Here is a 19851-nt window from a genome sequence, read left to right on the forward strand (position 1 = left end):
CAGTCCACGGGGTGTCGGTACACCCACAGTGCAGTTAGGGAGGGAGGTCCAAATTTTGACCTCTCTGACAGAACTGTGGGTTCATCAAAGGGGACAGAGCTGGGACCCTGGTTCTGATTATTAGAGGTTAGTGTGTATCGGAGGTTCGAGTTAGTGATGGCTTTCGTGCTAGGTTTAGGGTTATAATTAGGATTTGATATCAGGTTTCGGTGAGAATCGTAAATCATACGGTGCAGACGAGATCCTTCGGCCCATCCAGCCCTTACCAACAAAGAAAAGACAAATCTTTTTTAAATAATTTCGATAACCCAATTCCTTTTTTCCAATTAAGGGGCAATTTAACGTGGCCAATTCACCTACCCTGCACATCTTTTCATAATAATCTTTATTAGTCTCACAAGTAGGCTTACATTAACACTGCAATGAGGTTACTGCGAAAATCCCCGAGTTGCCACATTCCAGCTCATGTTCGGATACCCCGAAGGAGAATTCAGAATGTCCAAATTACCTAACAAGTACGTCTTTAGGGACTTGTGGGAGGAACCTGGAGCACCCGGAGGAAAGCCACTCAGACACGGGGAGAACGTGCAGACTCCGAACAGACAGTGACCCAAGCCGGGACTCGAAGCTGGGACCCTGGCGCTGAGAAGCAACTACTGTGCTCCCGTGCCCAGAACCCCACTGTTATACGGTCAATTCACTGTGAGACCGTGAGAACGAGTGAATACTTTATTATCCATGAACTCGCCTGCCAGTATCTGTAGTACAAATGAGTGCCACCCACAGGTGGCCGGTCTATATATCCCCGGTGAGGGCGGAGCCAGAGGCAGAGCCCACTGGGGTTCCAGTACAGTACCTGGAAGTAGACTGTCTTATCATTTCCAGGTCATAGGTCACGGCACCATACAGACAGTTCATACTTTATGTGAATACATTCACCACACCCACTAAACCTCTTGCTTTTCACATTAAAATTATGTCCCCTTGTTGTTGATCCTTCAAATAAGGGAAACAGCTGCTCCCTATCACCCTGTCCATGTCCCTCATAATCTTATACACCTCACTCAGGTCCCTTCTCAGCCTTCTCTATACTCCAAAGAAAACAAACTGAGCCTATCCAACCTCTCGTCAGAGCTAAAATACTCCATCCAGGCAGCACCCTGGTGAATCTCCTCTGCACCCTCTCCAGTGCAATCACATCCAATCACAGTGCGGTGACCAGCACTGAATAGGGCACTCCCAGCTGTCGCATGACAACATAACCCCTCTGCTCTTATAATCTATGCCACGACTGATAAAAACAAGTGTCCCGTATGGGCAGCACAGTAGCACAAGTGGATAGCACTGTGGCTTCACAGCGCCAGGGTCCCAGGTTCGATTCCCTGCTGGGTCACTGTCTGTGCGGAGTCTGCACGTTCTCCCCGTGTGTGCGTGGGTTTCCTCCGGGTGCTCCGGTTTCCTCCCACAGTCCAAAGACATGCAGGTTAGATGGATTGGCCATGATAAATTTTCCTTAGTGACCAAAAAGGTTAGGAGGGGTTATTGGGTTAGGGGGATAGGGTGGAAGTGAGGGCTTAAGTGGGTGGGTCAGACTCGATGGGCCGAACGGCCTCCTTCTGCACTGTGTGTTCTAAGTCTAAGTCATGCCTTCTTAACTCGCCTATTAACCTGTCCTGTGTCTTCGGGGGTCTGTAAATAAGCACCCCAAGATCCCACTGAGATGTGTTCCCACTAGTGTTCTGTTAGTCATTGAAAACTTTCTTGTCGTGTTATTCCTTCCAAAGTGCATCACCACCCACTTTTCAGGGTTAAAGTTTCACCATTGGTCAGATGGGTCAATTGATGGATTGGCCCATCTGACCAATCCATCAATATCCTCCGGTAATCACCCAATCATCTGCAAACGTACTTCTCATCCCTCCTACAATTTCTTCTTATTGTTTATATATATACAAACATTAAGGGACCCAGCACTGATCCCTGTGGTACACCACTGGACACTGGCCTCCAGTCACCCAAGCAGCCTTCTACCACCACCCTCTGTCTCCCATTACGAAGCCAATTTTGAATTCAATTTGTCACATTACTCTGGATTTCATGTGCTTTTACCTTCTTTATCCGGTTCCCATGTGGGACCTTGTCAAAGAGAAGGTGCAACAAAGATTCACATAAATACAACAGAACTGAGAGCATTTCACCCTCAGGAAAGGGTGGGGTTGCTTTTCCCTGGAAAAGAGAAGACTTTGAATTGATTTGATTTGATTTGGATTTATTGTCACATCTACCAAACATTCAAGATGGCGCCTGAGCATGGCAACTCTCTCTGAGCTGTCTCCCACAGAACCTGTTCCTACATCTATTAAAACCGGAATAACCTTTTGAAACTTAATTCTAACACTGCCATTATCTCTAACCTTTCTCTTTTATTTTTACTTGTATGTCTGAAGATCCTCCGATGTCCATGGGCCAGTCCACACGACCAGACAGGACCCGACTCCCCAAGACCCCTCCGGCGACCCGACCTCGATCTCGACCTGGAAGTGGAAGAGGCCCAAAGCCTCTTGTCCAAAGCAGAAGAGGCTCGAAGCCTAGTGTCCAAAATTGCCCTTAGTGTTGGGTGGGGTTACTGGGTTATGGGGATAGGTTGGAGGTGTGGACTTCGGGTAGGGTGCCCTTTCCAAGAGCCGGTGCAGACTCGATGGGCCGAATGGCCTCCTTCTGCACTATAAATTCTATGAAATTCTATGAAGTGGAAGCCCAACCCCGACCTCACATGGAAAACGACACGGCTCCCGGAGCGCCCGACCCGGCCTAGGAAGCGACCCCGGTCCCCGAAGCACCCGTCCCGGCTCCCAGAATGCCCGATCCGGTCCCCAACCGGAGAGGCCCGCCCAGCGGCCCAACCTACCGGAAGATGAAGAAGGGGAGAATCAACGGTAAGGCCCAACTAGGCCTACTCCCAAGACCTGATTCCAGGAATACCCGACAATGACCACCAACGCTGGAACCAAACACGTGACCCCGCCCAACCTGACCCAGTAAGACCCTGCCGCCGAACCAAATCCAGACTAAAGACACCCAAAACAGCGAAGACCCCACGTGAGGACCTGAATATGCCAAAAGGTAAACCCGTCCTCATGGAACACCGGGGCACGACTGGATCGCAAACATGCCCTCCAGGCGATCCCCAATTCGCAACCAGCGCCCGGGACCACGCCAGACGCAGCCACTTACCTTACACAAGGTCAGACTTCTCCCATCGGATCATGGGACCATCTAGAAGCAGCTGCCGACCGAGGAAGCGAGGGAAGCACGGTAATCTGCAGGTGAGAGTAAAACAACAGGGTTTCAAGTCTCCTCTCCCCAGCATAGTCCTGGCGAACAGCCAAGTGATCGAAAACAAGCAAGACAAGCTGAATACTAGGCTTACCTCTCAGAGGGAAGTAAGAGACCGCTGTGTGCTCTGTTTCACAGAGACATGGCTCACCCTGCCTCACCTGAATGTGCCATACAACCTGAAGGCTTCTCGATACACTGGATGGACTGCATGTCATCATCAGGTAAAGCGAAGGGTGGAGGGGCTTTGCCTCCTCATCAACTCCTCCTGGTGCTCGGACGTGGCGACTCTGGCAACCTACTGCTCTCTGGACCTGGAATACCTGGCTGTGAAGTACCATCCATACTACTTTTCACGGGAGTTCATTTCTGCCATCATTGCGGTGGTCTACATCCCACCCCAGGCGGAGGTGAAGAACGCGCTTGATGAATTGTACATTGCTATAAATGACAATGAAACGGAATACCTAGAGTCCTTGTTCATCCGGGCCGGGGACTTAAACCAGGCCAACCTCAAGAGTGGATTAAAGCAAATTACTGCGGATGGTGGAATCTGAAACGAAAGAGAAAATACTGGAAAGTCTCTGCAAGTCTGGCGGCATCTGTAGGGAGAGAAAAGAGCTAACGTTTCGAGTCTGATGCCTCTTCGTCAAAGTTCAAGAGGGTACTGCCAAAGTTCCATCAACACTTCTCCTGTCCCACCCAGGGGTGCCAACATCCTTGACCACTGCTACACAAACATCAAGGGCGCCTACCAATCCATTCTCCTACCGCAGTTCAGAAAATCGGACCACAAGACGGTGCTCCTTCTCCCGGCATACAAGCAGAATTTGGCCGGTTTTCGGGATATAAATTGAACATGGGAAAGAGTGAGATCTTCCCGATCAATGCCAGAGGGCAAGAAAGGAGATTAGGTGAGTTGCTGTTCAGGTGGTGGAGGGGCTTTTCACAGTAACTTCATTTGAAGCCTACTTGTGACAATAAGCGATTTTCATTTCATTTTTCATTTCATGAGCTTTGGTACTTAGGAACCCAGGTAGTGCAGAGCTGAACTCAGCTACGTAGATTGAACTTGGCCTGATTTGTGGAGGGGTGAAGGTGAATTTTAACAGGTGGGATGTGTTGCTGCTGGCATTGGCTGGGTGCCTGCAGACAGTGAAAATGACAGTGCTGCCCAGGTTTCTGCTCGTGTTCCAGAACCCCCCTGTCTTTGTCCCCAAGTCTCTTTTTAAGAGAGTCCATAAGACCATAACCCCCAGTGGGGGTTATCGGTGAACCATTTTGAGCTGGAGGATATGCCGCTTTGGGTTCCGCTATGTGACAACCATAGATTTGTGCTGGCAGGGCTATACGCGAGGTTTCTGGGGTGGTGGTAGATGGGGATTGAGTATTTTAAGGACTTGTTTATAGGGAGGAAATTCACGGGGCTGGAGGAGTTGGAGGAATTGAATGAGTTGCCCAAGGGGCTTTAGGTACCTACAGGTACGAGATTTTGTGTGGCGAAAGGTGCCGCCTCCGTTGTTGCAGGATAAGCTGCAATTGGAGGACGAAATAGGGAAGGTGTTGGATATATATGTAAGGAATTGTTGGAGATCTGTGGTTGTTTGTTGGTTTGATGTATTGTTCTTTTGACATTCTGTGTATATATGTAAAAAGCCTTGAATAAAGATATTTGAAAAAAAAATCTTTTCCCACCAACTAAAAATTCTCTTTCCAAAAGCTCGCTGATATTCAATTTCAGATGAATGGAGTGAATGTTAAATATTGATGTGAAGTTTGATTTTGAGTTTCCCATCTGTAAATCCTCCCCTTGCAAATATCCTGTAAAAGGAGTTTACAAAAGTCATCGCTGTCAGTCGCAGATAGAAATTGAGAGCAGGCAATTCCAGTTTCTGTGGAACATTTTTTCCTCTCTCATTTCCCCCACAGCTGTAAATCTCCATTCCACACACTGACTCCTCTCTGGGCTGAAATCCAAACCCAGCTCAGCATCTCCACCATTTCTTTCCTCCACTCCCAGTTTTCTCCCTCTCCTCTCCCTGGGTTCAGCTCTGCAGCTGCTGTCTTTTCCCCAGGGTAGAGGGGTCAATTACTAGGGGGCATAAGTTTAAGGTGAGAGGGGCAAGGTTTAGAGTAGATGTACGAGGCAAGTTTTTGACGCAGAGGGTAGTGGATGCCTGGAACTCGCTGCCGGAGGAGGTGGTGGAAGCAGGGACGATAGGGACATTTAAGGGGCATGTTGACAAATATATGAATAGGATGGGAATAGAAGGATACGGACCCAGGAAGTGTAGAAGATTGTAGTTTAGTCGGGCAGTATGGTCGGCACGGGCTTGGAGGGCCGAAGGGCCTGTTCCTGTGCTGTACATTTCTTTGTTCTTTGTTCTTTGCTTTGTCTGCAGACTGACAATAAAATCAATGAGTCTAATTTGGGGGAGTTTGGGGCCTTCAGCGGGTGTTTGTGAATCCTCCCGGCCCCCCTCCCAGGGTTTCCTTCCCAGAGATCAGAATCCTCATTGATTTGAGCAAAAAGTGGCGCCTCTGATTTATTGTTTCCCCCCCAATTCATCCATCACCCCATCCAGAACAATGGGACCAGGGGGCGGGGCTGGAGGACTGAGACAGACACCTGGTCCTCCAGCAGTCAGAGTGAATGGGGGGCGGGGCCTAGCCTGTCAGTTTGCTCCCCCTCCCCAGTGCGAACCAATAGGATGGAGGGGCGGGCCTGGAGGACTGAGACTGGCGGCTGGTCTTCCAGCAGTCAGTGAATGGGGGCGGGGCCTACTTTCCTCCCCTCCCCGGTGCGATCCAATAGGATGGAGGGACGGGCTGGAGGACTGAGGCAGGCCGCAGGTCCTCCAGCCAATCAGAGTGAATGGGGGGGGCGAGGCCCAGCCTGGAAGTTTGCTCCCCCTCCCCAGTGCGAACCAATAGGATGGCGGGGCGGGCCTGGAGGACTGAGGCAGGCGGCTGGTCTTCCAGCAGTCAGTGAATGGGGGCGGGGCCTACTTTGCTCCCCTCCCCAGTGCGATCCAATAGTATGGAGGGGCGGCCTGGAGGACTGAAACAGGCCTCAGGTCCTCCAGGCAATCAGAGTGAATGGGGGTGGGGGCCTAGTTTGCTCTCCTCCCCAGTGCGAACCAATAGGATGGAGGGGCGGGGCTGGAGGACTGAGACAGGCGGCTGGTCTTCCAGTCAATCAGAGTGAAGAGGGGCGGGACTTAGCCTCATTGTTTGTTTATCCTCTGCTCGCTCAACCAAAATGGCGGCCGTTAATCTGGGTCTGGTCCCAGAAGGGAGAAATTCCGCAGGTGCGAATCAGTGAGCTGAATAAGGTTTTGCGGATCGACAAAGTGTTTCCAAATCCTCCTGAATTTCCCTCGGCTTCTGCGGAACGAATAGGGTCAATGCGCATGCTCCAAATTGCGACTGCGTTCTCGTGTGGCCCAGAAGCCGGAATGCGCATGTCCAAAATCGAGGGGCAACTGCGCATGTGCGGCGGTGGGCTCATCTGTCCGACATCCTGAGGTGTTGACCAATGGGAAGAGTTGGACTGGAAGGAGGCTGGTCTTTCAGCCAATCAGAGAGACTCAAACCTCCTCCTGTCTTCAACCTCTGTGAGTAAAACACTTTCTTTTCTCCTCTTTCCATTTCTCATTCTCACCTTCAATTGGTCACTTGCAGCAACTGAAGGGAAAGGAAGTGACTCCAGGGAGGGTGCAGACTCTGCAAAGCTTGGCCCAGGTCTCTCTCTCCCTTAAAGACATTGACATCCTTTGCTCCCTCAGCTTGACACATTTATTTGTCTGGCTAAAAGGATGGTCTCTTTCCCAATATTCACAATTAAAGGGCTGGTTTCCCCAGGAGATGGCTGACATTTAAGGGGACAGTAAATTAACATCAGACAGAGAAATGTCCAGTGTTATGTTACAGATTAGATATATTATTGATTGGTTCTGCAATAAAGTATGTGTTAGCAGTAATTGATCCAAAAGAATTACTCGACACCCGGGTCTGCTCCAAACATCAAACAGTTTATTGTGTTACATTGATGGGGAGCAGGCAACTGGGGAAATCAAGATACCTCTCTACTGAACAAAAAAAATGATCATTTATACAATTACAAATAGTTAGTTGGTCCTCTTCAGCTGGACACATTCCAAACATAATGATTATCCATTGATATTTATTATTTCCAGTTGTGTAATATTGTCCTATCGCAACTTTATATAAGACCATAAGACATAGGAGCGGAAGTAAGGCCATTCGGCCCATCGAGTCCACTCCACCATTCAATCATGGCTGATTTCAACTCCATTTACCCGCTCTCTCTCCATAGCCCTTATATATATTTCCAGTCATCTCTTCCCTCCGAGGGTTGTTGGTCTCTGGATTTCTCTTCGATAGCGAACAGTGGAGGTTGGCAGTTGTTGAATATATTTATGGATCAGCTGAACCGATTTATAAAAAAAAAATTTTTAAATTAGGTTTTTGCCATTTTTAACAATAAAAGCAACAGAGTAACAGAAAAATTGGTGGAAAATCGGCGCAGAGCAGAACAAGAGATATTGCCGCATAAATACAGCAACACATTGTAGAATTAATTCGGAACAGGATATTTGAGGCACCAGGGCCTCTAGATGAAATTCCGGATCAATTGATCAACCAGTGAACATGTTAACATGGAAAGAGGGGAAGATTCAATTAAAAACAGGAGGATAACCATGCAGGTCGCACACCTCAAAGTATTGTGAAGCAGACTAACAACATAGTCAAATTAAAATGTATAAGTTGATTGAATTTGGTGTCTCCTCATCAATATTGACTGGCAAGTCCCTTTCCCATGACTGCAAAGTGTTAAAAGGCAGGATCTGGAATTGAGAGCATCATAGAACTTGCTAATCAATTATTTAGGCTCCACAGAATTCAGGATTTTTCCACTGGAAAAATTGACTAATCAAAATGCAAAGATGTCTTGCTAACATCTCTGAGCTCTAAATACTGAAAAAAGACTGTGTTGGGTTGTCAAATTGCTGACATCGCTGCTCAAAGTAAGACAAGGAAGCATCTCTGAACATGTCTTCCATTAATTTCCTTCATGACTCTGGTCGACAGCAGTACAGGCAGCATCTGCAGAGCGTACAATAGTCTGGACAACACAAGACATCCCTCGGCATGAAATCGGAAGAGACGACCCCCAGGCAAAGTCCCACCTAATAGTCACCATCAGCTGTGGAAAGTTGGCCCCATATAGCTGTCTAAAAGAGGGGGACATTGACGTTCCCAGATATTTAAATCCCAAGGGGGGGGACCATCTGAAGGGGAAGTTAGCAAGAGGAGGGGGCTTACCCCTCAACCCCTCCCCATCGGCATGGCCTTGGACTCAGTAAAATTGATCTCGTAGCCAGAGCAGGCACTAAATCTACCCACTACTCCAATAATGGCCGGGACTGAAACACTGGGGGTCGACACAAACAGCAGCCCGTCATCTGCACACAGAGTGATCTTGTGCTGCCTCACCCCACCTTCCAGTCCAGATATCAGAGGATCCGATCAAATATCCTCCGGCAAGATCTCAGTGGCCAACGCAAACAGCAAGGGGGACAGAGGGCAGTCCTGTCCAGTCCCTCTCTAAAGCTCAAAATGTGACTTCCATAAACCATTGTTGAGCACCACCGCTGCTGGTCTGTGATGTAACAATTGAATCCACTCAATATAATCCTCACCCAACCTGAAGTCTCGCAGCAGATACACCAGATAATTCCACTCAACTCGAGCAAAAGCTTTCTCTGCATCGAAGGAGATCAGCAGCCCATCCAATGCATATTTCTGAAAAGCCTGAATCACATTCAGCAACCTTTCAACATTGTTACTGGAAAATCTTCCCCATATAAACCCAGTCTGGTCCTCCCGCACGATTGTCGGAAGGATGTCCTCCAGCCTTCTCACCAAAACATAAGATCGCAGTTTCAAGTCAACATTCAAAAGAGATTGGCTAATAAGAGGCCCACTCCTCTGGGTCCTTGTCCGCCTTCAGAATCAAAGAGATATTAGCCTCACGAAGAGTCGGTGGCAGCATCCCCGAGTCAAAAGAGTGACAATACATATCTACCAATGGGTTCAACAACAAATCCTCAAACCCCCGATAAAACTCACACCCACAGACATCCGGTCCCAGTACTTCAATAATAATAATCTTTATTTGTGTCACAAGTAGGCTTACATTAGCATTGCAGTGAAAATCCCCTAGTCGCCACAGTCTGGTGCCTGCTTGGGTACACTGAGGGAGAATTCAGAATGTCCAATTGACCTAACAAGTACATCTTTCGGGACTTGTGGGAGGAAACCGGAGCACCCGGAGGAAACCCATGCAGACACGGGGAGAACGTGCAGACTTCGCACAGACAGTGACCCAAGCCAGGAATCGAACCCGGGTCTATGGCGCTGTGAATAAACAGTGCTAACCACTGTGATACCGTGCCACTCCGGCACCTTCATGGCCTTTGATACCTCTTCCCTCGAAAGGGCAGCATTAAGAGCCTCACTCTGGCTTTCTGAGGCCTCCAGAAGCTTCCGGGAAGAAAAAGAATGCTCCACACCCACCAACACATCACCGGACTGCTCACACTTGTATAATCCTGCATAGAATTCCCCAAATCCTCATTTATCTCCTTCGTCTTCATGATCCATTTCCCTTCCCCAAGTTGCACAGAGGGATTTGCACTTAAAGTCGGTCTTTTTCTTCCTCAAACAGGCCAAGTGTTTGCTCGGCTTATTCCCAAACCCGTACAAATTCTGCCTCACAAACTTTAAACTTTTCTCGACCTGCTGAGGACACAAGGAGTCCAAAGCCACTCTTGCTGCGTTAACCTCCTTCAGCAATAGCTTACTCGGGGCCTTCTTATCATTCTCCTTCACTAAACAAATGTCCAGAAGCCGCTGATTCTCTAGCATCCTGCACCTTTTATTAGCAGTGTAAGAAATGATCAGCCCCCGAGCATAAACTTTACACGTCTCCCACAAAATAGAGGGGGAAATACCAGGGGTCGAGTTAACCGAAAGGAAGAACTCAAACTCTTTCATAAAGTGTGTGGTAAATGAAGCTTCTCTTATCAGGGAGGCATCAAACCTCCACATTCTCGACCTGGGGGTGAGCCCTCAAGCAAAACTCCAGAAAAACCGGGGGATGGTCCACGATTACGATGCTTCCTGTGGTGCAAGAGGACACCAGGTGTAGGATCGTCCTCGGCACAAAACAGTCATTGATTCTGGTATGACATTGCTGTGGGGCTGGAAAGAAGGTAAAATCTCTGCCCCTCAGGTGCAAAGTTCTCCAAACATCCACATAACCCAGCTCCTCACAAGCCGAGGCCAACACCCTAACTTGCAGCGTGGGGGGGTTCCTGGTAACCGGGAGCTTCTCTATCAGAGGGATTAAGTGGCCGTTGAAGTCACCAACCACAAAAGAGTTAGTCGAAGCAAACTCTGCAAAATCCACAAAAACCTTTGTCATGAACTCCAGGGAGTAATTCGGGGATCCATAAACAATCATTATGGAAACAACATCTCCATGCACCGAACCTCCAATGATCACATAGCTACCTCCTTTGTCCTTGGTGCAGGTTTCGACCTTAAAAGGGATATTTTTATTAATAAGGATTGTCACACCCCTGCTACTTGATGAACAGGAGGCAAAAAAACCTGCCTCACCCAATCCCGCCTCAATTTAAAGTGTTCCTCATCATCCAGATGAGTTTCCTGTAATAAAGCTATGTCGACTTTCTCCTTAAGAAAGGAGAGGATCTTTTTCCTTCTGAGAGGGTGATGGATGCCCCGTACATTCCCTGGGAAAATTTGCAGATTAACTGCCGCCATTAGTTAGGCAACAGAGAGAACAGGAACAGATGTTTACAACAGTCGGAGGTCCCTATCTGCTTCAAGAAGACGACCATCATCCCTGTACCAAAAAAAAAGCCAAGCAGCGTGCCTTAATGACCATCGTTCAGTGGCTCTGACATCCATCATCATGAAGTGCTTTGAAAGGTTAGTCATGGCACAAATCAACTCCAGCCTCCCAGATTGCCTTGATCCACTACAGTTTGCCTACCGCCGCAACAGGTCCACAGCAGACGCCATCTCCATGGCCCTGCATTCTTCCCTGGAACACCTAGATAACAAAGACACCTATGTCAGACTCCTATTTATCGACTCCAGCTTAGCCTTCAACACCATCATTCCTACGAAACTCATCTCCAAACTCCGTGGCCTTGGCCTCGGCTCCTCCCTCTGCGACTGGATCCTGAACTTTCTAACCCACAGACCACAATCAGTAAAGTAGGCAACAACACCTCCTCCACGATCATCCTCAACCACCGGTGCCCCAAAAGGCTGTGTCCTCAGCCCTCTACTATACTCCTTATACACCTATGACTATGTGGCAAAATTCCCCTCCCAACTCGATTTTTAAATTTGCTGATGACACCACCGTAGTTGGTCGGATTTCAAACAACGACGAGACAGAGTATAGGATTGAGATAGAGAATCTGGTGAACTGGTGCGACGACAATAATCTCTCCCTCAATGTCAACAAAACTAAGGAGATTATCATCGACTTTAGGAAGCGTAGTGGAGAAAATGCTCCTGTCTACATCAGTGCGAACCAAGTAGAAAGGGTCGAGAGCTTCAGGTTTTTAGGTGTACAGATCACCTACATGGTGTCTTGGTCGCCCCATGCCGACACTATAGTTAAGAAAGCCCACCAACGACTCTACTTTCTCAGAAGACTGAGGAAATTTGGCATGTCAGCTACGACCTTCACCAACTTCTACAGATGCACCATAGAAAGCATTATTTCTGGTTGTATCACAGCTTGGTATGGAGCCTGCTGTGCCCAAGACCGCAGGAAACTACAAAAGGTCATGAATGTAGCCCAGTCCATCACGCAAACCAGCCTCCCATGAATTGACTCTATCTATAATTCTCGCTGCCTCTAGCATAATTAAGGACCCCACGCACACCGGACATACTCTCTTCCACCTTCTACCGTCAGGAAAAAGATACCAAAGTTTGAGGTCATGCACCAACCGAATCAAGAACGGCTTCTTCCATTCTGCCATCAGACTTTTGAATGGACCTACCTCGTATTAAGTTGATCTTTTCTCTACACCTTGCTATAACTGTAACATTATATTCTGCAGACTCTCCTTCCTTCCTTATGTACAGTATGCATTGTTTGTACAGCATGCAAGAAACAATACTTTTCACTGGATACTAATACATAAGACCATAAGACATAGGAGCGGAAGTAAGGCCATTCGGCCCATCGAGTCCACTCCACCATTCAATCATGGCTGATTTCAACTCCATTTACCCGCTCTCTCTCCATAGCCCTTAATTCCTCGAGAAATCAAGAATTTATCAACTTCTGTCTTAAAGACACTCAACGACCCGGCCTCCACCTCCCTCTGTGGCAATGAATTCCACAGACCCACCACTCTCTGGCTGAAGAAATTTCTCCTCATCTCTGTTCTAAAGTGACTCCCTTTTATTCAAAGGCTGTGCCCCCGGGTCCTAGTCTCCCCTGCTAATGGAAACAACTTCCCTACGTCCACCCTATCTAAGCCATTCATTATCTTGTAAGTTTCTATTAGATCTCCCCTCAACCTCCTAAACTCCAATCAATATAATCCCAGGATCCTCAGACGTTCATCGTATGTTAGGCCTACCATTCCTGGGATCATCCGTGTGAATCTCCGCTGGACCCGTTCCAGTGCCAGTATGTCCTTCCTGAGGTGTGGGGCCCAAAATTGCGCACAGTATTCTAAATGGGGCCTAACTAATGCTTTATAAAGCTTCAGAAGTACATCCCTGCTTTTATATTCCAAGCCTCTTGAGATAAATGACAACGTTGCATTTGCTTTCTTAATTACGGACTCAACCTGCAAGTTTACCTTTAGAGAATCCTGGACGAGGACTCCCAAGTCCCTTTGCACTTCAGCATTATGAATTTTGTCACCGTTTAGAAAATAGTCCATGCCTTTATTCTTTTTTCCAAAGTGCAAGACCTCGCACTTGCCCACGTTGAATTTCATCAGCCATTTCTTGGACCACTCTCCTAAACTGTCTAAATCTTTCTGCAGCCTCCCCACCTCCTCCATACTACCTGCCCCTCCACCTATGTTTGTATCATCGGCAAACTTAGCCAGAATGCCCCCAGCCCCATGTGACAATAATAAATCAAATCAAATCAAAAATGTTACCCCCTCCTCCAACTCACTTTACACCAGAGGCACCAAAGTCTCCCAAACTGCTCCTTTCACAGATAAAAGCCCCGTCTGTACCAGAGTAGGATAAAGTCAACAACACACAAACCCTCCCATAATAACAAAAATACAAAAGAATCACCACCACCATAGATCCAAGGGGACATTCCTCAATAAGACTGAGGACCCGGAGGATTAACCCCACGGCCAGACTGTCGTTACCCTCAGGACACCTTCTCCAAAATGAGGAGAAGAAAAGAAGGGCCAACAAGGGAATGGGGATCGAATGTCCCTCCCGCATTTTATACCTACCCGTGAAAACCTGCATCCACCACCACCCACCCTTCGGCAATGGCGCCACTCGGTTCTGCCATGATTAACGCTCGGATAATAGAAGAAAGACGACGGATAATCAGCACACGGCACGTCTACCATAACTGAGATAAGATAATCCGAGTCCCTGTCACACTCGAGGAGAAGAAGACATTCAATCGGCGCTCACAGAATAACAACTCCCTTCAACAGGATAAAAGATAACAAATTCAAACAACAACACCATGATAGGGAAAGTGTCCCGATTAGAGCCTGAGTTAGTCCGAGCTGCAAACCATCCCTCCAAATCCTTGCCCTTCATGGATTTAACGAAGGCCGAGGCACTAGTCGGATTATTGAAAGACTTGATGGAGTTGTCGGATATAATTTTCAGGGTCTCAGGATAAAGCGACAGAATTCACTCCCACAGCCTTGAGTTCCCTTCAAACTTCATCAAAGCCTCGATGCTTCGTTTGTGTGGCTGCCGAAAGTCCTGGAAGAAGGAAATCCTCAGTTCCTCATGGAGCCGGGTCCCACCTCACATTATCCGTCTCCAGGACCTTCTGCCGATCTTTCAAGTTTAAAAATATATATTTTTGTTGAACTTGTAAAATTTTAAATCAATAAAATCCAACCAAACAATACCAACACCAATATCAAAAATTACAAACAACAGCAATAACAGTAACCCCACCCCAAAATACAGCACAACCTCTCCAACCGCGCCCCCCCCACTAACAGTGACCTTTTCCTGTCAGTGCAAAATGAAAGGCCGCCAACTATGGTGGAACCCTCCTCTCGACCCCTTCACTATAAATGTGGTGCTAAAGAAAAGACCCACCAATTTGGGACAAGACCAGAGCATGTTTGTGTGATTTGCGGGCCCTCTCAACACCGCTCACACCTATCCTCAACCCTCTGGGAAAAAAAAGCTCCTCATTCTGGCCTTGGTGAGGTGCGCCATGAACACCACCTCGCGCAGGATGACGTAGCATCCACGATGCGGAGGGATCCATTCCACACCTCCTGCTCCAATTTATGTCCCAGCCCCTCCTTCCACCTGATCTTCACCTCTTCTATCGGGGCCTGCACCTCCCCCAAGATCCGTCCATATATCTCGGACACGCGGCCCTCTTCCAACCCCATGCGGGAAGGAATCCTCTCCAATGGTGAAATTTGGATTCAGTCGAAATCTGGAATTAAAAATCTAAGGCTGTCCATGAAACCATTGTCGATTGTTATTAAAAACCTATCTAGTTTACTAATGCCCTCGAGGGAAGGAAATCTGCCATTGTTATGGTATGGGAAGCACACGGCCCACTCTACAGGTACGATACTGCAGAAATGGATGAGTATTTTAAAAAATAAAACAATGTTTATTCTCTGAACTCAAGTTAACCTTTTTAAAACAAACTGTGAATATCTTAGCAACCATCAATTCAAATACAACCCCCAAAGAATACAACACCAAAGTAACCTGTAAGCTGTTCTTTTAACATCCAAAAGACTTAACAAACCTCTAAACAGAAGCACATCAGGGTTTACATTCAATACTGAAACCTTTTACATTTCTGGGTTCACCAAATGATTAAGATAGTCTTTGGATGGCAGACTCCAGATGCAGCTCACTGAAAAACACCGACACACCCCAAGCTTTTTCTCAAACTGAAACTAAAAAGCAGAAGTAGAGCTCAGCTCCCCCCACACTCTGACATCACTCCAGTAACATGAGCAGCTCCATTTCTTAAAGCGACATTCTCATGACACCATCCTTACCTGGTCTGGCCCACATGTGACTCCAGACCCACAGCAACGTGGTTGACTCGTAACTGCCCTCTCAAGGGCAATTAGGGATGGGCAGTCAATGCTGGCACAGCCCGCGACGCCCACAAATAAAAAAATAAATAAATAAAAATGAAGTGGCTGGTGACGCCACTGGGAATGTCCCAGGAACAAAATCCTGTACCTGGAAGTACCGAAACATTGCTGCCCCCCACCAGTCTGACTTTCTCCTTCAGCTCCTCCGGGATGGCAAACCGCCCGCCCTGAAACAAGTCCCTCACTCTCTGAGCCCCTTTCCTTTCCACCCACAAATGCGGCATCCACTGGCTGAAAGAAGCTGCGTCCAATCCTGTGCTGCCTGGACCATCAGATACCGGGTAGTAGTCCCAGCCAGAAAGGACGGAAGCACCCCCCCCACCTAACCCCTCCTCCTCCCCCTGAAGGGCTAACCACAAAATACTCGCACTTGTCGAAATTGAACTTATGCCGAAATTGAACTTATGCCCCGAGAAGGAGCTGAGTCTCTTCAATAGCCACAATGCTACCGCGCGGGCAGCACGGGAGCATTGTGGATAGCGCAATTGCTTCACAACTCCAGGGTTCCAGGTTCGATTCCTGGCTTGGATCACTGTCTGTGCGGAGTCTGCACGTTCTCCCCGTGTGTGCGTGGGTTTCCTCCGGGTGCTCCGGTTTCCTCCCACAGGTTAGGTGGATTGGCCATGATAAATTGCCCTTTGTGTTCAAAATTGCCCTTAGTGTTGGGTGGGGTTACTGGGTTATGGGGATAGGGTGGAGGTGTGGGCTTGGGTAGGGTGCTCTGTCCAAGAGCCGGTGCAGACTCGATGGGCCGAATGGCCTCCTTCTGCACTGTAAATTCTATGATATACACATAATGCCCTCCATAACTGGCCCCGAATCCTTTACATACAGCAGCAGGTTGTCTGCATACACGGACACCCTGTGCTCTACTCCACCCTTCACAGTTCATCTCCACTGGTCTGAGGCCAATGGTTTGATTGCCGTCGCAAACAGGAGAGGAAACACTTACCTCGTCCCCTGTGCAGCCGAAACGGCCCCGAACCCATGGTGTTAGCACGCACGCTGGCAACTGGAGCTTTGCAGAACAGCCGCACCCACGTAACAAAACCAGGACCCAGCCCAAACTTCTCTTGTACTGCAAAAAGATAGCTCCACTCAATTCTCTTGAACGGTTTTTCTGCGTCTGGTGAGACGATTATCTCCGGTTCCAGCCCCACTACTGGGGTGGGAATTACATCGGGTAGCCATCTCACATTGGACAACAATTCTTCCCTTCACAAAGCCAGTCTGATCCTCCCCCACTGTCTCTGGGAGACAGGGCCCCAACCTCGACGCAAGGAAAAGCTTCACATCCACGTTGAGCAGCGAAGTCGGGCGATACGACCCACACTCTGTGGGGTCCTTTCCTTCTTCAGGATTAGGGAGCTGGACGCCTGCCCTAGTGTCTCCGGGAAGTTGCGCCAGTGAATCATTAAGCATCCCCAACAACAACGGGGCCACTGATCCGCAAGCTTATTACAAAATCCTACTGGAACCCATCCGGCCCTAGCCCCTTCCTCGTCTGCATCTTCCCTGAAGAGGTTCGAACTTCCACCAGCCCCAACTCCTCCTGCAAATCGTCCACCACCTCCAAACCCTCCAGAAACTCTCACTCTGCTTGTTCTCTGGTGGCTCCAACCTTCACAGCCACTCCTTAAAGGTTTGAAACAGTCTATTTACCTTCTATGGGAAACTAATTCACCTCTGACTCCCTCTCTTCACAATCTCCCTCGCAGCTTCCTGTCGCTTTAACTGGTGAGCCAGAAGGTGGCTCGCCTTCTCCCCGTATTCATGCACCACCCGCTTTAAGCACCTCGGCTGCTGCACCTACCTGCGGACAACAGGTCAAATTGCATTTGCAGCTTCTTCCTGTCAGCCCATCACTCCGGCTCTGGGTCACTTGCATATTCCCGGTATACTTCCAGAATCTCAGCCAGTAGCTCCTAACGCTCCTTCCTGGCCTCCTTGTCTATATGTGCGTAGACCAGATGATTCCCCACCCTCCCCAATCACCGCCTTTAGTGTCTCCCATGAAGTGAAGGGCGAGACCATCCCGTTCTCATTCAACTCCATGTATTCCTTTGAGATCTTCCACTATCCAGCCTCCATCCCGTGCGCTGCACCCGACCCACCTCCAACATCAAGTCCACCAAGCGTGGCGCGTGGTCAGAAATAACCACCACTGAATACTCTGCGTTCTTCACCGGGAGCAGGGTCCTACCCATAATGACAAAGTCGATCCTCGAGGACACCTTGTGTACCGGGGGGAAAGAAGCAAAAACCCCTTCCCCTCCCCAGGTGCATAAACCGCCAGGGGTCAGCACCCTCACCAGGGCAGCACGGTTGCATAGTGGCTAGCACTTTGGCTTCACAGCGCCAGGGTCCCAGGTTCGATTCCCCGCTGGGTCACTGTCTGTGCGGAGTCTGCACGTTCTCCCCGTGTCTGAGTGGGTTTCCTCCGGGTGCTCCGGTTTCTTCCCACAGTCCAAAGACGTGCCGGTTCGGTGGATTGGCCATGGTAAATTGCCCTTAGTGACCAAAAAGGTTAGGAAGGGTTATTGGGTTCGGGGGATAGGGTGGAAGGGAGGGCTTAAGTGGATCGGTACAGACTCGATGGGCCGAATGGCCTCCTTCTGTACTTTATGTTCCATCCCCGAAGGGGCCAGCGACTTGTGGCCTGGAGCGATCCAGCTTAGGATCCAATAGTTAAAATCCCCGCCAAAAAATAATTGGTGTGTCTAACCCCGCTATTGCAGCCAGCAGCCCTCCCAAAAACTTGACATCGTCCCAACTTAGGGCGTACATGTTCTGTAACACCACGGCCGTCTCCTCCAACCTTTCCCATAAACATCACGTACCTACTACCCCCGCCCCTCCCTCCTCCCTCCGCCGCCGCCCATTGACCAGAACCGACCCTGCCTGAAAACGGACAAGTTCCAGATAACTAACCTTGCCGGGGTCTCTCACTGCCCCCCCCCCCTCCTCGAGTCAGCCATCAGGTGCAATACTCCTGCAGAAATCCCTGTGTCTCAGGCCCACCTATGATGGCTTGCAGCCCCACCTCGAGGGTGAGACGAAGAATCACCTCCTCTCTGTTAGTTCTGCCCCCCCCCCCCTCAGGCTCGCAGACTTCCTGCCGTCTCACCCAACCCAATTTCCCCCCCCCCTCCAAAAAAACAACCAGACCCATTGTGCCCCTCCCAATCTGGCCCAAGGAGTCGCAGCCTCTCCCTTCTATCCCCCTACTCCACTCCCTTTCATTAGCTATCTCTTCCCCTTTCCTCGAGTGAGGTGGCCCCCACCCAGGGTCCCCCCTCTGCTATTACCCCACAAAAAACAACAAGCACCTAATTCCTCCTACCCCACACCCCCACCAAAGTGCCCAACCCCAAACACCGTTCTCCGCCCTCTGCCTCTCCAAATCCTCTTCCTGGAGACTGGGCCGAGAATCCCCGAGATTAAGTTTTTATACTCTCAGCTCTGATACACCGCCCCTCCGAGTCCACTATCTGGAGATTAGGCCGTGGATCCCCGAGCTAAGATTTTAATCCTCTCAGCTCCAATACTCTGTCCCTCCAAGTCCACTCCCTCGAGATTAGGCCACGAATCCCCGAGTTAAGGTTTTATACTCCGAGCTGAGATACTCCACCCCTCCTAGTCGGCTCACTGGAGGTTAGGCCGTGAATCCCTGAGGTAAGGTTTTTACGCTCACAGCTCTGATACTTCGTCCCTCTGATTCCGCTCCCTGGAGACTAGGCTGCGAATCTTTGACGTAAGGCTTCTGCAGTTTATCCCGCATGGGACACAAGGGGCAGACCTTCCAATATTCCGCATGTGCCTTGAGGAGTAAAAACTCCTCTGCTAATCACAGGGTGGGACCACATTGTATACAAAGCCAACCAGAATATCATTGGCCTCGAGAGACAAAGGACCAGTGACATTCTAACCGGGTTGTGATGTACATTCCTGAATGTAATAAAAGTTATTTTGTCTTGCAAGCTGACTGACTGCTTTTGCTGTTATTAAACTGGCGGCGAGGATAAAACTGGAAGCCATTGATGTGTCTTCAGGCACCCGCGCC

The 19851-nt window shown here is 49.0% G+C and overlaps 1 protein-coding gene across 2 annotated transcripts in view; it reads left to right on the forward strand.

Annotated features, from left to right (window-relative positions):
• Positions 1-6538: 6538 nt before the first annotated feature.
• Positions 6539-19851, forward strand: part of LOC140422512 (uncharacterized) — a 73134-nt gene continuing 59821 nt past the window's right edge. For both annotated transcript variants that reach the window (XM_072507524.1, XM_072507522.1), the window contains exon 1: positions 6539-6953. The gene's annotated coding sequence lies outside the window, so the exon portion shown is untranslated. The remainder of the gene's footprint in view (positions 6954-19851) is intronic.

The sequence above is a fragment of the Scyliorhinus torazame genome, chromosome 5, assembly GCF_047496885.1.
Source record: "Scyliorhinus torazame isolate Kashiwa2021f chromosome 5, sScyTor2.1, whole genome shotgun sequence".
NCBI lineage: Eukaryota > Metazoa > Chordata > Chondrichthyes > Carcharhiniformes > Scyliorhinidae > Scyliorhinus > Scyliorhinus torazame.